Source organism: Equus asinus, chromosome 24, assembly GCF_041296235.1.
Source record: "Equus asinus isolate D_3611 breed Donkey chromosome 24, EquAss-T2T_v2, whole genome shotgun sequence".
In the NCBI taxonomy this organism is placed as follows: domain Eukaryota; kingdom Metazoa; phylum Chordata; class Mammalia; order Perissodactyla; family Equidae; genus Equus; species Equus asinus.
In genome coordinates, this window is record NC_091813.1 from 1,902,066 (window position 1) to 1,922,065 (window position 20,000).

Sequence of the window (20,000 nt, forward strand, 5' to 3'; positions counted from 1 at the left end):
ATTCCTATCGTTTAGGGAGGTTTGGTGGCAGCAGCGGCCGAAAGCAAAAGGAAACCCGAGGAAAGCGGCTCCATCCACCAGGGCTGTGTCTCATCGGTGCCGACGCAGGAGGGACGGGCTTCGTTCGTTCGTTCGCTGCGGCCCAAATTCCCGGGCCGCCCGAGGACCGCTCGCACCGGCCCGAGGGAGGGAGCCCCGGCAGGCAGGATGCCTCCGGGGAAATGGCCAAGTCGACCGCGCGACCCACAACCCGCCCGACTGGGGGCGAGAAGGAGCATGGAGGAGGACTCCGTCCCCTAGTCGGCAGACGGCCCTGGGACAGGGACGTTCGCCAAAACCTCCCCAAGGCCTCTTTCCGTGACCGAGTCGGCCTCCCCGCCTGTACTCGTCCCGGCCCGAGAAACGAGACGCGGGGTGGATCGGGACCAGGCCACGCACCAGGCCGGCCGGCGCGGCATCCTCCCTCCCCCGACCTGACCTGACCTGGACGAACGCCTCCCCATCGCCCGCCCCCGCGAGGCTGATCCGTCCGGCCTGTGAGGAGGCCGCTTGTCGGGCGCCACCTGCTGCCCGGCATCCTCTTATATAGTGTTCGAGGAGGTCGACCAGGTGGCCCGGCCTGGATTGGGGGGGGGGGGCGCGGGGTGCGGTGTCCCGGGCGGCGGGGGACGGGGGGGTAGGAGTGGAGAGGGAAAGGTGGGCGTGGAGAATGCCGGGGTCGGGGGTCGGCGCGGGGCGGGGCGGGAGTTGGGGATAGGGGAGGGGCGGGAGGCCGTCTGGACATGGAGGGTCGGAAGAGCGGTGGTGACAATGATTTTCATTATCATTTAGAAAGAAGAACGTGGACTTCTTTAGAGGAGTCCTTTGAATAGCTTCTCCATTTAGTTAACATACATCCAAATGGAGGTCGGGAAACTTGGGTCCTGTTAACATATGGATGGAAGTGGAAAGAACTATCGCGATGACCGTCCTTGTGTTTCTTTTATTTTTTCTTTCTTCCTGCTCCCCAAAGCCGCCCCCCCCACCCCCGCCCCGCCCCGCCCCGCCCCGCCCCGTCCCGTCCCGTCCCGTCCATAGTTGTAGGTTCCAGTGGTAGGTCTTTCGCGTTTCTGCTATGTGGGACGCCGCCTCGGCGTGGCTTGAAGGGCGATGCTGGGTCTGGGGCTGCGCCCAGGATCCGAACCGGTGAAAACCTGGGCCGTCGAAGCCGGGGGCCGGGGTGGGGGGCGCTACTTGACCGTTCGTCCACGGGCTCGGCCCCCGGCCCCTTGTTTTCTAGGGAGAGAGACAGAGAGACCCGATCCATTTTCCCTTGGCCTCTAAAGCGTGCGTGTGGTCGAAAGGCGACAGAGAGAGGGGTTCTGGTCCAGAAAGCCCCGACTGCGCCGCCGCGGGGATCGGTCGGTTCCGCCCGAACCGTCCGAGTCGGAAAGGAACGGACAGCTTTCCTCCTTTGGGCCCCTGACTTGGGACCGACAGGGGAAGAGGAACAGGCCTCTCTCCCTCACACCCTGGCCCCTTCCTCCAGGACGCCCTCCTTCTAGTCAGCCCGCCTCTGGCTTTTCCACACGCCGACGACCGCTCGTCGGCATGGACCCACCTTCCTTGGGGGACACCACCACACGACTCTCCCACTCGTCTGCCTGCCTTTCGTTGGCGTCGCTGCCAAAGGCGAGGGGTAGGGGTGGCGGTGGCAGGGACGGCAGGGGCCCAGCGGCTCTCTGGCGGGTGAGGAAGTCTTGCTGGTTCTCCTAGGTCGGTGATCTTTCTCGATCTCCACACACATTCTTCGTTTGGGGAGCCAAGAGACGCCCTCTGAGGAATCCCTATGGCCAGGGTCGATCACTTACTCGCTCACTGCCTCGGCCTCGGCCTCGGCCTCTGTCCATCTTGTCTCTCTCCCTCCCTCCCTCCCTCCCTCCCTCCCTCCCTCCCTCGTCGGTCTCTGTGTGTGGACGTCTAGGTGGAGGCGAGGCAGGGAGGCCACCCACCCACCCACCCACCCACCCACCCACCTACCTCGTGGTTTACCACACGCTCTACACGGAGGTAGAATTCCCATCCCACCGAATCCATCCTTTCCACGGGGCACAAGCCAGTGGCCTTCGGGAGTCTCTCTCCCCAAGGTGGCGCATCCGTCATGGCTATCTATTTCCAGAAGGTTTCCGTTTCCATCCCCTCCCCCCAAAAAAAAACACGGCCCCACTCCCGGATCTGCCCCACCACGATCACCACCACCGCTGCCGCCGCCGCCGCCGCCGCCATCTGCTGTCGCCCTCTAGGGTTGGACCGTTCTAGCTCTCTCCTCTGTGTGGAATCGCAACGTAGGTCGCCTTGGATGTCTGGCACCTCTCACTTAGCAGAAGGTTTTGGAGGCTCAGGCTGGGCCACGCTTTGGCCCGGGTCAGTGTTCCGTTCCTCCGGACGGCTTCCTCGTTTTCCACGAGAAGGAGCCGTGAAGACGGAAAGGAAGGGCGGATGGATGGCTTTTCCCGTGCTACCGAGTCCCTCTCCCCTTTTCCCCAAAGCGTGAGGGGCGGTCGAGAGGATCGTCTCTGATGACAAAAGTCAGAGGCACCCCGGGTCAGACACCGTGCGAGGCGTTGGTGTGTTCTCGAGAGGAGAACACGTCCCCGTCAGCGTTTCCTGTCGTTCTCGTTCCGAAAGGATTCACGCGCCACCCCGTCTCCCTCAAGGTCTTAGGGCTGTCGTGCTCCGCAGCCGTCACGTGTCGTGGATCCTGGGCACCACCACGCCACCCCGCCCCCCCCCCCCGCCATAGCTGTCGATCGCTATGTGGCACGCCTACGTTTGCCCAAAAGAGCAGTCCGATGGACAGCGTGGTGCTTTTCCCAGCAGGCAGGCAGGTGAGAGTCACCCCTCTAGAAGGTTTCCAAGCCCCGTTCCATTCTCAGAGGCAGCTCCTTTGGCCATCAAGGAGGCAGGCGATGGGGGTGGGGGTGGGGATGGGGATGGGGCAGGGGCCTCTGTCCCTCTGTCGCGGTAGAAATGATTGGGAAAGGAGGGACGATGGGCGTAGGTCGACCATCCTGGGCGGTGGTGCTTTGGGAGCTTTTTCTAGAAGAAGGAGCGAACGGCGTTCCCTGGGAAGGGAGGAAACCAGAGGAGGTCCCCCTCAGACCGACCTGGCACGAGAAGGACACACTCTCTCTCTCTCTCTCTCTCTCTCTCTCTCTCTCTCTCCCTTTTCTTCCTGACTTGAAATCAGGAGACAAAACTCCCCTGCCAAAGGGGCCCTCCCAAAACGGGGAGTGAGGAAGACCTCCTTCTCTTCACGGCTGAAGTTCTCCCTGCCTTTCCTGGACGGGAAGGATAGCACCTACGCCCGCTGCCGTCGGTGACTTTTAGTCCCCCTGGAGAGGAAGAAATTCTTTCCCGTGGCCGAACCCTGGCGGTTCGTTCGTGCTGCAGAGGACGTGACCCTCTCTGACACACCCAGGAACCTCCTCGCTCCGGGTCGAGGAGAGGGAGTTCTGTTCTGTGGTTTAGAATGGTGCTTAAAAAGGGATGTCGCTTACAAAGGGTCCTCGTCCCCCTTCCTAAACCTAAACGGACGGCTCGGCTCGGAGGCGTGAGATACGTTTCGCATCCTCCTCGTCGTCTTCACTCAAAGTTTTATTGGAGTTTGGAAGATTTTATTTTTTGTCTTTCCTTTTTCTCCCCAAAGCCCCCCGGTACGTAGTTGTGTGTTCTTCGCGGTGGGTCCTTCTAGCGGTGGTATGTGGGACGCCGCCTCAGCGTGGTTTGATGAGCAGTGCCGTGTCCGCGCCCGGGATCCGAACGAACCGATGAAACACTGGGCTGCCTGCAGCGGAGCGCGCGAACTTAACCACTCGGCCACGGGGCCAGCCCCTTACTGGATTTTCAAAACAACTCCGGGGGCCGGCCCGGTGGCGCGGCGGTGAAGTTCGCACGTTCTGCTCCGCCGGCCCCGGGTTCGCCGGTCCGGATCCCGGGCGCAGGACCCGGCACCGCTTGGCGAGCCACGCTGTGGCAGGCGTCCCACCTGGAAAGTAGAGGGGGATGGGCACGGATGTCAGCTCAGGGCCAGTCTTCCTCGGCCGACAGAGGAGGATTGGTGGCAGATGTTCGCTCAGGGCTCATCTTCCTCAAAAATAAAATAATAAATCGATTCGATAAAATGTCAAATAACACAACCGCGGGATCACGCTTAGAGTCACCCTTGGCCCGATGATGCCACTCCCCACCCCCCCCACCCCCCTGCCCCCCACCATTTGGAGGTGCCGTCAGTGGGATTCGTTCCTGTTTGTCCATCTTTCTTCCTCTTTTTTTTTTTTTTTTTTTAAAGACTGGCACCCGAGCTCATTGCCAATCTTTTCTTTTCTTTTTATTCCTCCTCCTTCTTCTTCTTCTCCCCAGAGCACCCCAGTACCTAGTTCTATATTCTCTTTGAGGGTCCCTCTGGTTCTGCCGTGTGGGACGCCACCTCAGCGTGGTTTGATGAGCGGTGCCGTGTCCGAGCCCAGGATCCGAACCTTCCAAGCCCCGGGCCGCTGAAGCGGAGCGTGCAAACTCAACCGCTCGGCCACGGGGTCAGCCCCTTCCTTCCTTCCTTCCTTCCTTCCTTCCTTCCTTCCTTCCTAAGGAGGAGGAGGCAGGCACTGTGTGAAGTCGCCAGTGAGTCTGTGGAAAGAGACGGAGGATTTCCCATGGGAAGCCGGGGCGGGGGACACGGACCGATGTCGTGCGAACTTGAAGGTGAAAGATCAAAAAACCCACACACGCCTAGAGCGGCGGGTTGCCCGTTAGGAGTTTGCTTGCCGGGCCCATAACGCAGGGCTCATCGATGAGCCAAACCGTCCGTGATCCTCAAGCAGTCTAGTAGGGTTAGAGAAAGGAGGGGGGCACTCTTTCTGCCCCAGATGAGGCGAGTTTCTCAGACAGCCACCCTGCCCCAACATCTTCCCTCCCTGCCTCCCGGCCCTTGGTGGACTGCGGCCTAAGGGTGGGGGAATTGAAGAAAGCCGTTCAATGGAAAAAAGCCCGAGGCCATGGGAGAGAGCTTCCTGCACTTGAATGAAGCCCTGACGCCAGGCCCATCGGAATGAATGGGCCTGACCTCCCCTCCCCCCTCCCCCCTCCCCCCTCCCAGGCTGGCGACTCGGCAGTGGAAGGCTAGGGGTTTCTTCCGAAATGGTGAACCGGCCCCCTTGTCCACAGGAAAACCACACACGGGTACAGCCTAGGCCGGATCTCAGGGTACAGCCTAGGCCGGATCTCAGGCCAAGTCGTCAGGGTGGCAAGATGATGGCGGATGAGAGGAAACTTGTTCTGGGACCGCACCGCCCGCCCCCCCCATCGCCTCTCTGGCTGAGAAGAGGGCTGGGGAGCGGTGAGGGTCAGGGGGAGAGTGGGGGCGGGGCCGGGACAGGGACCACCGGGCAGTAGGACGGGAGTAGCCCTGAGGCCTGCCTGCCTGCTTCCTTCCCTGCCGGCGCAGGGCTGAGAGAGGCACGGGGCACGCTGGCTCCTGCCCCTTCACTCATTCGGGAAGCCTCCTGTTGTTGCTCCTGAGGTGCCGGCTGCGGTGACAGACAGAGCAAAACTCCTCTCTCTGTCTATTTCTTCAAAGGCCCGAGTCTGAGCTACGACAGATTCCCCTGTGGCTCAACCCGCAACCTCCCATCCTGCCAGACCAGACCCCTTGTCTAAAAACCTCCACTGGAGGAGCTCTTCCACCTGACTCGGAAAGGAAACACCAGCCCCGCCTCAGCCTCACACCCACCACCACCACCACCACCCGCCCCCCCCCCCCCGCCCCACTCTCCTCCGGACCCAGATACCTAACAGAGGGAACAAAAATCCAAAAATCCTGCTGCTCTCCTTCTACCACCTCCACTTCAGAAGAGTCAGTCTCCCCCGAACACCTCAGACTCTGTGACTTCCCGCGGCCTCCCTTTCCCCGTCCCCATTCTCTCCCCGGACGGGCCCCATCTTACACTTGAACGACAGCTCCACCGCTCGGGGCAGCTGGACACGATGTCCCAAAGTGGCCCGGACGGTAGCCTGGTCGATTCCAAAGGACCCACGCACGCAGTCGGCCATAAACGTGGTGTGGAGATCGTGGACGTTTGCGGGCCTCTGATGAAATCGCTGCTCCGGGGACCCCGGCGTCTAGGACCCGTCTTCTCCGTGTTCTTCACACCGTTGCTCCTGGGCCGGTTATTCTCTTCCCTCTCACTGACCTTAACGTTTTGTCTCTGCCATTGAATTTTGACTGTGCGAATGTGACTTGCCGCTGTAGGGCTGCGTGGATCTCTCAGGCATCCTGCTGTGCCGTGCGGGGGGGGGGGGAATCCTTGGTGGGTGGGTCGATAGACGTCCCTTTGGTTGTGCCCTGGAGGGGAGAGACAGAGGGGACGACTCAATCCACCACGAACGCTGATGTCGCTCCGATAAACCTGTAGCGGTGATTCTAGTTTATGGCCCGTGTCCTGAAAATAACTTCCCGAAGGGCCAGCCCGGCGGCACAGCGGTTAAGTTCGCACGTTCCGTTTTGTCAGCCAGGGGTTCGCAGGTTCGGATCCAGGGTGCGGACGTGGCGCCGCTTGGCGAGCCACGCTGTGGTCAGCGTCCCGCCTATCAAGGGGAGGGGGATGGGCACGGATGTTAGCTCGGGATCACTCTCCCGGGGCAAAAAGAGGAGAATTGGCAGCAGGTGTCAGCTCGGGGCTCGTCTTCCTCGAAAAATAAATTAATTAAATTAATAAAAACAACTTCCCAAACCTCTCTGATAACTTGAAGCTTTGAAGTTTTGCGAGGTGAAATCAGGTGATAAAAAAGTCCACGGACGGGGGCGGCCCCGTGGCCGAGTGGTTAAGTTCACAAGCTCCCCTTCGGCGGCCCAGGGTTTTGCCGGTTCAGATCCCGGGCACGGCACGGACACGGCACCGCTCGTCGGGCCGTGTGGAGGCGGCGTCCCACATGCCACAACTGGAAGGGCCCTCAACTAAGATAGACAACTATGTCATGGGGGGGATTGGGGGAGAAAAATCGGGAGGGGGGGAAAAAAAAACAAAAACGGAAGATTGGCAACAGGCGTTAGCTCTGTGAGGGCCGATCTTCCTCACCCAAAAACTAAAGTGAGATGAAATCAAATAAAGCGAAGGAAAAGCTAAACCTATGAAATCCCATGTTTCTAAAAGTGGCCAAGTGTTTAGACATTGGCCAAGCGACGGAATGCTCATGGGAAGGACAGTTCCTAATTGCTGGCTTCTTAGTTTTCACCAAAATTAAGGTTCGTGAGGGTTAAAAAATCTACTTAACAAATGCGATGAAAGCCACTAGGCCGGCCCGGTGGCGCGCTGGTTAAGTGTGCCTGTTCCGCTTCGCCGGCCCGGGGTTCGCCAGTTCGGATCCCGGGGGTGCACGTGGCACCGCTGGGCGAGCCACGTGGTGGTAGGCGTCCCACATATGAAATAGAGGAAGATGGGCACGGAGGTGAGCTCAGGGCCAGCCTTCCTCGGCAAAAAGAGGAGGATTGGCAGCAGTTAGCTCAGGGCTCATCGTCCTCAAAACAAAACAAAACAAAACAAAAAGCCACTAAAAGTGAATATGGGAAACATCTTTGTGTTCAAGGAAAGTGAGATGGCTGCCTTCAGGCAAGAGGGCCTAAAAAGTAAAGATCGTTTTGTCTGTGAAAAGGTGATCAAAGTTTCACGGGGAAAATAATCTGAGAAAAAGGCCTGTTCGTGGTCAAGTGGCCTAAAATTGGAACGAGTGGACAGATAGAAATGGCGAGCGATAGGATCTATGGGAGTCTATGAGGAAGCCATTGGGTGTCGGCCTAATTCGGCCTGACAGTGTTTTTCGAAAAGGGCCTGACGTGGCCCGTCGAGCACGCATCGCATCGTAGATCCGCTTTACACATTTCCTACGGCAAGAACCAATGCCCTTAAGGGAAAGGAGCAGCTTCCCCGTGCTCGGGCCTTTCCTTAAGGAGAGGCATCTTTCCTTAGGCTAGGAGCGGATGGTTGCGCTCACCTTTGACCATCCGGCTCCCCTGTGACCACCCAGGCCCAGACAACAGACCTGCCACCCAGCAGTGTCTGTCGATCGCTGTGCCGACAGAGCAGTCTCGCGACTATCATCCAAGGGACCTTTCGATCCTATGTGAAACGTCCTCTCTGGGGGTCTAGAAGCACTCTGTACACCCCACTTCCCGGGCACCCTCTCTTCCTTCGGGAAGAAAGGCCCCGGGCCACAGTCCTCACATTTTAGCTCAGAATAAACGCACCCCGATTTTCACGGATAGATTGGTTCCGGATTATTTCCGTCGACAGAATGGAATCAAGTCAATGAGTTTCAAGATCGGAGGGAAGCTGATGCAAAATCAGAATTTGTTTTTCTCACTCCCGAAAGGATACTTTTCTCTAACTTCTAGTCTCCTCCTGATAAAGACATTGGAAAATGTTTCTCTTGACCTCTGAGGGAATCGACACCAAAGACAGAGATCCTCCATTTTGTCAGAATGATTTCCTAGGCCTCCAATGGAGGAGGCCTCCCTCGGACGGGAGCTCAGCTTTTGTTTTGCAACAGTTTTCCTCTCTCTGCTTGCCTTTAACATCTCCTTTCCCGTTCTTCTTTTTTGGAAGGGAAATACGTGCACCGCTGGGGAAAAAAAAAAAAAAAAGAATTTTCTAAATGACCAAAGAAGATCTACGACTGTTGTTATTTTGGTTTCACGGAGCAGTTCCACGTCCACATTTACTCCATTTTAAACACCCACACACACTCACAGCACGGCGCTGTGAGGATGTCCCGGGGAACTCGATTTGTGGAGGGAATGGCTGTGAGGTCTCTGCCCCCCAACCCCCACCATTTGGGTGCTTCTGCTTGTTGATGAGGACGGGAAGCCCTGCTGAAATCCATATTCTTATCACCACACGTGCATCTGCACCCATGCTCCCCCCCGTGTGTCGTCTTTGGGCTTTGCTGTGGCCCCGTGCGGAGGGAGACCTGTTTTGTGTTGTAAACTTTTCCGCGGCCAAGCGGCTCGGTCCTTTCCTCTACGACTTGTGGGCTCTGTCTGTCCGTCTGCCTTAGAGAGACCCTCTGGGCCGGAAGTGACAGGCTGCACACAATTCCTGACAGACTGCGGACAATTCCTCCGTCGTCACGGTCCTTCTCTGATGACGTGCATGGTTTCGGGTTGACAGCGACCCCCACCCCCCACCCCGCCGTGATTTTCTAAGTCCTCCCGGGAGCCCGGGAAGTGCTCGGGCCGCTCCGGGAAGCGGGGGCCGGCAGCCCCGGCCTGCCCCGTGGCATCTCCGGGGACTTTTCCACCTCTGTCCGCGTCAGCCAGCCGGCAGCCCCGCGCCCGGCCCGGCCCAGAAGTCACGTGGGGAGTCTGTCCCCTTCCTGGCAAGCCCACCCACCCCACCCCCCTCCCCGCCGATTTTCCAACACCTCCTTCTGCGCCCAGGGTTGCCCTGTGCTGCCTGGGAGCTCCGAGGTGGACACCCTGGGGCCTCACGTGGTGACCTCCCGGCCGCCCCAAGCGGGCCCAGAGAGAAAGAGAGAGAGAGAGAGACAGAGAGAGACAGAGACAGAGACAGAGAGAGACAGAGACAGAGACAGAGACAGAGACAGAGACAGAGAGAGACCTGACCCGGCGGTGGGCTCAGGCTGTGCACTCTCGCTGGCTGGTGACCCGGTTCCCTCCCGCTGACCCCTCCGCGCCGGTCGTTGGGCGCCATCTGGCGGCCGCTTTTACAGAGTGGCCCTCCTCCGGAGCCCCGGCGACATGAGCAAGGGATGGGACTCGCAGGACGTCTGTGTGGTTTCCAGTGTGGGGCTGTGTGGAACAGAGCTGCTAAGAACATTCATGCCCCGGATTCTGTGTGAATGAACAGGAACGTGGCCGCAGCCCCCACCCCGCCCCCCGCCCCAGCCCCCGGGAGTGGTGGGAGTGGTGCCCTCCAGACCACCCTCGGGTTGGATGCCTCCCTCCCTGGAAGGACTCACGGGACTCCACAAAAGCTGACTTCCTGGAGGTCCAGCGGAGACCCCCAAGGCCCAAGGCCCCCCCCCCCCACCCACCCACCACAGATCACTGTGGAAGCCTTAACGACCCAAGGCTCCAGCTACATACAGACGCTCTTAGGAGGCAAGATACACCAAAGGCTTATGTAGGTTGCCACTTTCGGTGGTGGTTTCCGCGGCGTGTCAGTTTTGGAACCCGCCACGCCCTTTTTCACAGAGGCCATACCGTTTCCCTTCACCACCAGTGAGGCGTGAGTGACTGACTTGGCTTCTCCGCGACCTGACTAGCAGTTTGATCCTGTTCCGGTATTTGGAAGAAGGCAGTCTCACCCATGTGTCCCCACAATGTCTCCCTCTAATTTTCTCACTTGCTTTTCCAGGGAACAGCTCACATCTTTTCATGCGCTTATCGGTCATCCATGCCTACCTCCTCCACCCCAGGTGAAAGTGCCTGCTCTGTCTATTGGTCTTCCATTCTTTTTGTATTTTTCAGTGTTGATTTCCCCCGGGTCTCCACTCCATTGTGGGTTTTGTTTTTTGTTTTTTGTTTTTTGTTTTTTTTTTTTGCTTAAAGATTGTCACCTGAGCTAGGCACTGTTGCGCTGCTTCCTCAGTTTCAGAGGGTACCTTTTTCAGGGTTGCTTTTTGACCGGGTCTCCTCGCCATTGTATTTTTTTATTTTTTTTTTTTTTGCTTAAAGATTGCCACCTGAGCTAGCCTCTGTTGCCCATCTTCGTCCGTTTCAGAGGGTGGATTTCTCAGTGTTGCCTTTTCCCCAGGCCTCCACGCCCTTGTGTGTTTCTTTTGCTTAAAGATTGCCACCTGAAGCCAGCCTCTCTTGCCCATCTTCATCAGTTTCAGAGGGTAGATATTTCAGGGTTGCTTTTTCCCCAGGTCTCCACGCCTTTGTGTTTTGTTTTTGCTTAACGAGTGCCACCTGAGCTAGCCTCTCTTGCCCATGTTCCTCAGTTTCAGAGGGTAGATATTTCAGGGTTGCTTTGTCCCCAGGGCTCCACGCCTTTGTGCTTTGTTTTTGCTTAAGGATTGCCACCTGAGGTAGCCTCTCTTGCCCATCTTCCTCAGTTTCAGAGGGTGGATTTCTCCGTGTTGCTTTTTCCCCAGGTCTCCACGCCCTTGTGTGTTTCTTTTGCTTAAAGATTGCCACCTGAGCTAGCCTCTGTTGCCCATCTTCGTCCGTTTCAGAGGGTGGATTTCTCAGTGTTGCCTTTTCGCCAGCTCCCCACGCCCTTGTGTGTTCCTTTTGCTTAAAGATTGTCACCTGAGCTAGGCACTGTTGCCCTGCTTCCTCAGTTTCAGAGGGTACCTTTTTCAGGGTTGCTTTTTGACCGGCTCTCCTCGCCATTGTATTTTTTTATTTTATTTTTTTTGCTTAAAGATTGCCACCTGAGCTAGCCTCTGTTGCGCTTCTTTCTCAGTTCTAGAGGGTAGATTTCTCCGTGTTGCTTTTTCCCCAGGTCTCCACGCACTTCCTTTTATTTTTCCTTAAAAATTGCCACCTGAGCTAGCCTCTGTTGTCCATCTTCGTCGGTTTCAGAGGGTAGATTTCTCACTGTTGCTTTTTTGCCAGGTCTGCACGCCCTTGTGTTTTTTTTCTGCTTAAAGGTTGCAACCTGAGCTAGCTTCTTTTGCCCATGTCCCTCAGTTTCAGAGGGTGGATTTCTCCGTGTTGCTTTTTCCCCAGGCCTCCACGCCCTTGTGTGTTTCTTTTGCTTAACGATTGCCACCTGAGCTAGCCTCTGTTGCCCATCTTCGTCCGTTTCAGAGGGTGGATTTCTCAGTGTTGCCTTTTCCCCAGCTCCCCACGCCCTTGTGTGTTTCTTTTGCTTAAAGATTGCCACCTGAAGCCAGCCTCTCTTGCCCATCTTCCTCAGTTTCAGAGGGTAGATATTTCAGGGTTGCTTTTTCCCCAGGTCTCCACGCCTTTGGGTTTTGTTTTTGCTTAACGATTGCCACCTGAGCTAGCCTCTCTTGCCCATCTTCCTGAGTTTCAGAGGGTCGATATCTCCGTGTTGCTGTTTCCCCAGGTCTCCACGCCCTTGTGTGTTTCTTTTGCTTAACGTTTGCCACCTGAAGCCAGCCTCTCTTGCCCATCTTCCTCAGTTTCAGAGGGTAGATATTTCAGGGTTGCTTTTTCCCCAGGTCTCCACGCCTTTGTGTTTTGTTTTTGCTTAACGAGTGCCACCTGAGCTAGCCTCTCTTGCCCATGTTCCTCAGTTTCAGAGGGTAGATATTTCAGGGTTGCTTTGTCCCCAGGGCTCCACGCCTTTGTGCTTTGTTTTTGCTTAAGGATTGCCACCTGAGGTAGCCTCTCTTGCCCATCTTCCTCAGTTTCAGAGGGTGGATTTCTCCGTGTTGCTTTTTCCCCAGGTCTCCACGCCCTTGTGTGTTTCTTTTGCTTAACGATTGCCACCTGAGCTAGCCTCTGTTGCCCATCTTCGTCCGTTTCAGAGGGTGGATTTCTCAGTGTTGCCTTTTCGCCAGCTCCCCACGCCCATGTGTGTTTCTTTTGCTTAAAGATTGTCACCTGAGCTAGGCACTGTTGCCCTGCTTCCTCAGTTTCAGAGGGTACCTTTTTCAGGGTTGCTTTTTCACCGGGTCTCCTCGCCATTGTATTTTTTTATCTTATTTTTTTTGCTTAAAGATTGCCACCTGAGCTAGCCTCTGTTGCGCTTCTTTCTCAGTTCTAGAGGGTAGATTTCTCCGTGTTGCTTTTTCCCCAGGTCTCCACGCACTTCCTTTTATTTTTCCTTAAAAATTGCCACCTGAGCTAGCCTCTGTTGTCCATCTTCGTCGGTTTCAGAGGGTAGATTTCTCACTGTTGCTTTTTTGCCAGGTCTGCACGCCCTTGTGTTTTTTTTCTGCTTAAAGGTTGCAACCTGAGCTAGCTTCTTTTGCCCATGTCCCTCAGTTTCAGAGGGTGGATTTCTCCGTGTTGCTTTTTCCCCAGGCCTCCACGCCCTTGTGTGTTTCTTTTGCTTAACGATTGCCACCTGAGCTAGCCTCTGTTGCCCATCTTCGTCCGTTTCAGAGGGTGGATTTCTCAGTGTTGCCTTTTCCCCAGCTCCCCACGCCCTTGTGTGTTTCTTTTGCTTAAAGATTGCCACCTGAAGCCAGCCTCTCTTGCCCATCTTCCTCAGTTTCAGAGGGTAGATATTTCAGGGTTGCTTTTTCCCCAGGTCTCCACGCCTTTGGGTTTTGTTTTTGCTTAACGATTGCCACCTGAGCTAGCCTCTCTTGCCCATCTTCCTGAGTTTCAGAGGGTCGATATCTCCGTGTTGCTGTTTCCCCAGGTCTCCACGCCCTTGTGTGTTTCTTTTGCTTAACGTTTGCCACCTGAAGCCAGCCTCTCTTGCCCATCTTCCTCAGTTTCAGAGGGTAGATATTTCAGGGTTGCTTTTTCCCCAGGTCTCCACGCCTTTGTGTTTTGTTTTTGCTTAACGAGTGCCACCTGAGCTAGCCTCTCTTGCCCATGTTCCTCAGTTTCAGAGGGTAGATATTTCAGGGTTGCTTTGTCCCCAGGGCTCCACGCCTTTGTGCTTTGTTTTTGCTTAAGGATTGCCACCTGAGGTAGCCTCTCTTGCCCATCTTCCTCAGTTTCAGAGGGTGGATTTCTCCGTGTTGCTTTTTCCCCAGGTCTCCACGCCCTTGTGTGTTTCTTTTGCTTAAAGATTGCCACCTGAGCTAGCCTCTGTTGCCCATCTTCGTCCGTTTCAGAGGGTGGATTTCTCAGTGTTGCCTTTTCGCCAGCTCCCCACGCCCATGTGTGTTTCTTTTGCTTAAAGATTGTCACCTGAGCTAGGCACTGTTGCCCTGCTTCCTCAGTTTCAGAGGGTACCTTTTTCAGGGTTGCTTTTTCACCGGGTCTCCTCGCCATTGTATTTTTTTATCTTATTTTTTTTGCTTAAAGATTGCCACCTGAGCTAGCCTCTGTTGCGCTTCTTTCTCAGTTCTAGAGGGTAGATTTCTCCGTGTTGCTTTTTCCCCAGGTCTCCACGCACTTCCTTTTATTTTTCCTTAAAAATTGCCACCTGAGCTAGCCTCTGTTGTCCATCTTCGTCGGTTTCAGAGGGTAGATTTCTCACTGTTGCTTTTTTGCCAGGTCTGCACGCCCTTGTGTTTTTTTTCTGCTTAAAGGTTGCAACCTGAGCTAGCTTCTTTTGCCCATGTCCCTCAGTTTCAGAGGGTGGATTTCTCCGTGTTGCTTTTTCCCCAGGCCTCCACGCCCTTGTGTGTTTCTTTTGCTTAACGATTGCCACCTGAGCTAGCCTCTGTTGCCCATCTTCGTCCGTTTCAGAGGGTGGATTTCTCAGTGTTGCCTTTTCCCCAGCTCCCCACGCCCTTGTGTGTTTCTTTTGCTTAAAGATTGTCACCTGAGCTAGGCACTGTTGCCCTGCTTCCTCAGTTTCAGAGGGTACCTTTTTCAGGGTTGCTTTTTCACCGGGTCTCCTCGCCATTGTATTTTTTTATCTTATTTTTTTTGCTTAAAGATTGCCACCTGAGCTAGCCTCTGTTGCGCTTCTTTCTCAGTTCTAGAGGGTAGATTTCTCCGTGTTGCTTTTTCCCCAGGTCTCCACGCACTTCCTTTTATTTTTCCTTAAAAATTGCCACCTGAGCTAGCCTCTGTTGTCCATCTTCGTCGGTTTCAGAGGGTAGATTTCTCACTGTTGCTTTTTTGCCAGGTCTGCACGCCCTTGTGTTTTTTTTCTGCTTAAAGGTTGCAACCTGAGCTAGCTTCTTTTGCCCATGTCCCTCAGTTTCAGAGGGTGGATTTCTCCGTGTTGCTTTTTCCCCAGGCCTCCACGCCCTTGTGTGTTTCTTTTGCTTAATGATTGCCACCTGAGCTAGCCTCTGTTGCCCATCTTCGTCCGTTTCAGAGGGTGGATTTCTCAGTGTTGCCTTTTCCCCAGCTCCCCACGCCCTTGTGTGTTTCTTTTGCTTAAAGATTGTCACCTGAGCTAGGCACTGTTGCCCTGCTTCCTCAGTTTCAGAGGGTACCTTTTTCAGGGTTGCTTTTTCACCGGGTCTCCTCGCCATTGTATTTTTTTATCTTATTTTTTTTGCTTAAAGATTGCCACCTGAGCTAGCCTCTGTTGCGCTTCTTTCTCAGTTCTAGAGGGTAGATTTCTCCGTGTTGCTTTTTCCCCAGGTCTCCACGCACTTCCTTTTATTTTTCCTTAAAAATTGCCACCTGAGCTAGCCTCTGTTGTCCATCTTCGTCGGTTTCAGAGGGTAGATTTCTCACTGTTGCTTTTTTGCCAGGTCTGCACGCCCTTGTGTTTTTTTTCTGCTTAAAGGTTGCAACCTGAGCTAGCTTCTTTTGCCCATGTCCCTCAGTTTCAGAGGGTGGATTTCTCCGTGTTGCTTTTTCCCCAGGCCTCCACGCCCTTGTGTGTTTCTTTTGCTTAACGATTGCCACCTGAGCTAGCCTCTGTTGCCCATCTTCGTCCGTTTCAGAGGGTGGATTTCTCAGTGTTGCCTTTTCCCCAGCTCCCCACGCCCTTGTGTGTTTCTTTTGCTTAAAGATTGTCACCTGAGCTAGGCACTGTTGCCCTGCTTCCTCAGTTTCAGAGGGTACCTTTTTCAGGGTTGCTTTTTCACCGGGTCTCCTCGCCATTGTATTTTTTTATCTTATTTTTTTTGCTTAAAGATTGCCACCTGAGCTAGCCTCTGTTGCCCATCTTCGTCCGTTTCAGAGGGTGGATTTCTCAGTGTTGCCTTTTCGCCAGCTCCCCACGCCCTTGTGTGTTTCTTTTGCTTAAAGATTGTCACCTGAGCTAGGCACTGTTGCCCTGCTTCCTCAGTTTCAGAGGGTACCTTTTTCAGGGTTGCTTTTTCACCGGGTCTCCTCGCCATTGTATTTTTTTATCTTATTTTTTTTGCTTAAAGATTGCCACCTGAGCTAGCCTCTGTTGCCCATCTTCGTCCGTTTCAGAGGGTGGATTTCTCAGTGTTGCCTTTTCCCCAGCTCCCCACGCCCTTGTGTGTTTCTTTTGCTTAAAGATTGCCACCTGAAGCCAGCCTCTCTTGCCCATCTTCCTCAGTTTCAGAGGGTGGATTTCTCAGTGTTGCCTTTTCCCCAGCTCCCCACGCCCTTGTGTGTTTCTTTTGCTTAAAGATTGTCACCTGAGCTAGGCACTGTTGCCCTGCTTCCTCAGTTTCAGAGGGTACCTTTTTCAGGGTTGCTTTTTGACCGGGTCTCCTCGCCATTGTATTTTTTTATCTTATTCTTTTTGCTTAAAGATTGCCACCTGAGCTAGCCTCTGTTGCCCATCTTCGTCCGTTTCAGAGGGTGGATTTCTCAGTGTTGCCTTTTCCCCAGCTCCCCACGCCCTTGTGTGTTTCTTTTGCTTAAAGATTGCCACCTGAAGCCAGCCTCTCTTGCCCATCTTCCTCAGTTTCAGAGGGTGGATTTCTCAGTGTTGCCTTTTCCCCAGCTCCCCACGCCCTTGTGTGTTTCTTTTGCTTAAAGATTGTCACCTGAGCTAGGCACTGTTGCCCTGCTTCCTCAGTTTCAGAGGGTACCTTTTTCAGGGTTGCTTTTTGACCGGGTCTCCTCGCCATTGTATTTTTTTATTTTATTTTTTTTGCTTAAAGATTGCCACCTGAGCTAGCCTCTGTTGCGCTTCTTTCTCAGTTCTAGAGGGTAGATTTCTCCGTGTTGCTTTTTCCCCAGGTCTCCACGCACTTCCTTTCATTTTTCCTTAAAAATTGCCACCTGAGCTAGCCCCTGTTGCCCATCTTCGTCGGTTTCAGAGGGTAGATTTCTCAGTGTTGATTTTTCCCCATTTCTCCACGCCCTCGTGCTTTTTTTTTTTTATTTCCTTAAATGTCGGCGCCTGAGCTAGCTTCTTTTGCCCATCTTCGTCAGTTTCAGCGGGTAGACTCTCCGCCTGCCTTCGACAGGCCCTCTGGACTGGAAAGCTTTCCTCCTCCCGTCATCACGGTCCTTCTCGGATGACGTGCCTGGTTTCGGTTTGACCGTCCCCGCCCGCCCTGATTTTCTAAGTCCTCCCGGGAACCCCGGGGGCGCTCCAGCCGCTCCGGGAAGCGGCGGCCTCCCGGCCGCACCGGCCCAGCCCGGCCCGGGCCGCCCCCTGGCCTCTCTGGGGGGAACTCTCCCCTTCCCCTTCCCGGTGATCGCCCGAGAAACCTTTTCCGAGTCCCCCTCCTGCGGCTGGGGCTGCGCCTTGGCGGCCGGGAGCCCGCGGGCGGACGCCCCGGGGCCGCACTGGGCCGGGAGGCTGGGTCCGAGGGGGCTCCGGGACGGGATCGGGCGGCCCGGCGGCCCGGCTGTGCTCCCCGGCGGGCCCGCGCTCCGGCTCCGTCCCGCTGAGGCGGTCGTCGGTCGCCGGGTGCCACCTGGCGGCCGCTTTTATATCGTCTCTTTCCTCCGGAGCTCCGGCGACGCGGGCCAAGGGACGGGACTCGGCCGCGGTGACCGAGGCAGAGTCCCGGGAGGCCGGCGTCGCTGGCGGGATCTGGCCCGGTGGCGCCGGGGCGTGAGCGCGACGCCCGCTCGCCGGAGATTGGAGGTGCAGGCTACTGAGGGAGGTGGCTGTCGCCGCGCCGCCCGGTGCCGGCCGGGGTGTGGGGCCTCCCGGACGGGTCGACCAGCAGCCGCCGGTGCCCCTCCGTCCCCGGGAGGGGGTGGGGGGCCGCCGCGGGGGAACGGGCGAGGGAGCTCGTCCCGTGCCCGGCCGTCGTCCCGAGGGCGGCCCGGTGGTCGGGCCTTCCGCGTCGCCGATCCCCTTTCCGCGCCCCGCTCCAGAGGTGGGCGACCGGCCGGGGCCTTGCGGGGGAGGCCCGTGGAGGGCGCGACGGGCTCGGCCGCCGGGCTGGCCTTTTCCCCACTGGTCTTCCGAGTCGACCGGCTCTGGCGGTGGGGACCGGGCCCGGTCCTCGGATGCCTCCTCCTCCGTGGCAGTTTTTTTTCCAAGTCCCGCCCTGGAGAAGAGCGTGGACTGGCCCCGGGAGCCCTCGAGGGCGGGCCGGGGAGGGCGTCCCCGGCCCGGACGCGTGCCCGGGGTGGGTCCGGGCCGTCGGACCGGACTTCTCTCTCCGAGTTTCGCGGGTCGCGTCTTTGTCCGGAGGCGGGAGGGGGCCGGCTCGAGGCGTAGGTGGAGCCCCGGCTGAGGGACGGGAGCCACGGTCCCGCCCCGGGCCCGGTCGCCGGAGGCACCTCCGCGGAATTCTTTTCTAAGTCCTGACCCGGCGACTCAGAGGGAGGGACCGACCGGTCCCGGCCCGCGCGGGCGGCCCGGGGAGGCTGTCCCCGGCTCCCCCTGCCGCCACGCTTCTGGGGTCGACCAGATGGCCCCGGGAGCTCCGGGCCTGGTGGCGATGGGGTCGTGCTTGGGGTCTGGTGGCCGTGGCCGTGATCCAGGGGTTCCCCTGGTGATCCGTGGGTGGGCCCCGTCTCCGGGCGCGGCGATTCTTGCCCCCGAATGGGTGGTTTTGTGCCGCCGGATAAGTGCTGACACGCTCTCCTCGGGTGACAGTCGCCCGAGAGCTTCCGGGTGCCTGGATGCGTGTGCGGGGAGGGCTCCGGGCTCTGGCCGAGAACCGGACGCCCGTTTCCACCCCCGCCGCTTGAGCCGCCCGCTGGGGCCTGCGCGCCGGCTCTTGTGCGTTCCAGGCGCCCCCACGACCGTGGTGCCACCTCCGGTCTCTGGTACCCGAGGGCGGCGGGGTTAGGGGCGCGGGGTCCTCTACCACGTGCACTCCCTGCCGCCGGCACCCGGGTGCGGTCGCGACTTACCCCATCCCACCGGCTCCGTGCCAGTGCGTGTCAGGCGTTCTCGTCCTGGGGTCGTCGCCCGCGCTTGCTGGAGGAGGAGAGGGGTCGGTGAGGCTGAAGCAGGCTCCTCCGCTCGCTGTCCTCGCCGGCCTTCCCTTGCTCGGGGGTCCCTCGCGTTATGCTGCCGACCGATGTGGTGATGCTGTGCTCTCCCGGGCCGGGCCTAAGCTGTGCCAGACGAGGGACGGACGTTCATGGCGAACGGGACCGCTCTTCTCGCTCTGCCCGCGGGTCCCCTCGCCCGTTCTCCCCCGCTGCGAGTGGCGTGTGGGAGGCGGCAGGGGTGCGGAATCCGGCCCGACCTCGCTCCCCCGCCCCGTGCCTCGTGGCGTGGGCGGTGTCGGGGTCTCCGTGACGCGGCGGATGCTCTGCCTGTGCCTCTTGGCTGTGTCTCGCGGGCGGCCCTCCCCGCGGTGGGGCGGGCCGTGTTGCCGCCGCGCCGCGCGCCTTCCCGGGCGCGTGAGCGCGTTCCCCAGGCCGTTGGCGGTGCCCCTGGAGCGTTCCAGGTCGTCCCTCAGGCGCCCGAGGCCGAGTGGCGGTGTCGTTCCCTGTTCCCGTCGGCCTCCTCAGGTAACCACTGCGCTGGTGTGTCTGAGGAGCGGGGGGGTCGAGTCGGTAAGGGAGGCGTGCCCCTCGTCCCCCTCGGGGGGGACGGGTGCCTCGTCGCCCCCCACGGCGTGCCGTGTGGGGGCGGGCAGGCTCGGGCGCGTGCCCGCGCGTTCCCCTTGCTGGGGTTTCCCCGCGGGTGTGGGAGTGACCGTGGCGGGCCGAGCCAGCGGCGTGGCGCTGGCTCTTTGGTTGGGAGGTGCTGTTTGATCGGCACCTCCGTCCCAGTCTCTGCCTCCCTTGGTCTCTCGGCCTGAGGGGAGGCACTGACTTGGGAGCCGCACAGGGGCCTTGTAGATCCCTAGCTAAGCCCAGTGTGGCCAGAGATGGCGAGCCCGGGGCAGCGCGGGCTCGCGGCCCTGACCACGGACGCTCCGACTTGCTCTAGGCCTTACCTCTACCGCAGACCCCTCCTGCATTGCGTGGCCATGGTGTCTGTAAGCGCCTTGGTGGGCCCGATGGCGGACGATGGGCGGGGGCGACACGCCCTCGGTGAGAAAGCCTTCTCTAGCGATCCGAGAGGGTGCCTTGGGGTACCGGACCCCCC